Genomic DNA, 1,577 nt, shown 5'->3' on the forward strand with positions numbered 1-1,577 from the left:
CATCTTGTTCTGTGACTTCTGCTGTTCTGAAGTATATCTTAGACACAAGTTTTTTGTATTCTTATACATTTTAGCTACTTGTTACAAGGGTTTTGCAACACCTGGAATCATCTCCCCATCCCACCCCCTCCCACCCAATGATGGATGACTAATTTAAAATGTGGATTACTTACCTTCTACATTTCTGGATTCAAACTCAAACACCTTCTTGTATTGGTAATTGAATTCCCTAGTTTGTTGTATTGAGGGTGAGACGAGTCATTCATAGACAAGGTCACTTACGAAGTTTTAGATTTTCTTTACCTAAAAGGAAAGCGTGGGGCTGAGTGCTATATGGCTTTGGAGAGCGTGGTCCTGCCTATGCAGTTCTCGGTCATGCTAGGTAGGGCCTGTCCGGTGACGTAAGAAAGACTGAACATGGGCAATGAACTACGAAATGTGAAGAAATGGCTTCAAAATTCTTTGAGGATTGTTCTGTGAGTGTTGGGACTCTAGGAGCCTGTTGGAAAGTGTTGTATAATTACAGGAACCAGTGATTTCAACAAAGAATATGGGGATTTTGAAATCGGACTGTTAGAGCTAATAGTGATCATTAGTAAACATTCTGAAGTGAATTCCATTGATGTAGAGTGGGGGGAAAAAACAAGTGTTAACAATATGATCACAAACATTTGAGTTTTCTACTCTTGTATTAATACTTTCCAGACTTTTTTCCTAATGAATTACATTAAAAAAAAACCTACCAAAAACAAAACAAAAAACCCCAGAACTTTTTGTCAGTTAATCGTCATATTGCTATTTAGATAGACTTAAATAATTTTTTTTACATTCCCTTGATAACTTCCACTTGGGGAAGATGGACTTTAATGATCTGTTGGTTTTCTTTATTTCTCAAGATGATTTTTAAACTTTGTGATCCGTTAATTACTAGCTGAGTCACAGGTGCTTTCCTAAGTCAGGTACACCTTATATAATTTGCTCATATAGTAATGTCAGGGCTGTGACTATTTTTAATGACATTTCTCTAGAGGCTCTTGCATAGTTTAAGGGTGCATTTGTAAGACTAGCTTATTTGATCACCAGTTTGGCATATATCTTTTTGGCAGTATGTTCTTACACTGAACTGTTTGTTATAGTTCACCAATAGAGGTACTCCAGAAAACCTTTCCCAGGGAAAACTTCATCTAATCAAAGTAACTGCTGCCGAGTTTGGTATAGCAACAGAGATATTCCTTAAGAATTTCAGTGACTTGAAAATTACCGCTAAAATACATGATTTAAAAAAAAATAAAATCACTAATTCTGTGGCAGATAGATCCTGCACTGATTTATTCAAACACTTTTATGCAGTTACATTACCTTGTCTGCATAGTAAAGCTCTTCTTTGGGTTTGGCCTTAGCATCTGTACTTGTAATAATAAAATTACATTTGTCCCAGGGAGAGAGATCCATATATTACAGTATGTAGTAGTCTTGCACTTTCTGACTTATACAAGTACTTCTTGTTCGTAGTTTGTCTGTCTTATTGATGGAATCTTTTATTTTGCCATTCACTTCCAGTACCTTATCAACTTAAG

Source organism: Charadrius vociferus, unplaced genomic scaffold, assembly GCF_000708025.1.
Source record: "Charadrius vociferus isolate BGI_N301 unplaced genomic scaffold, ASM70802v2 scaffold45, whole genome shotgun sequence".
Classification (NCBI taxonomy): Eukaryota; Metazoa; Chordata; class Aves; order Charadriiformes; family Charadriidae; genus Charadrius; species Charadrius vociferus.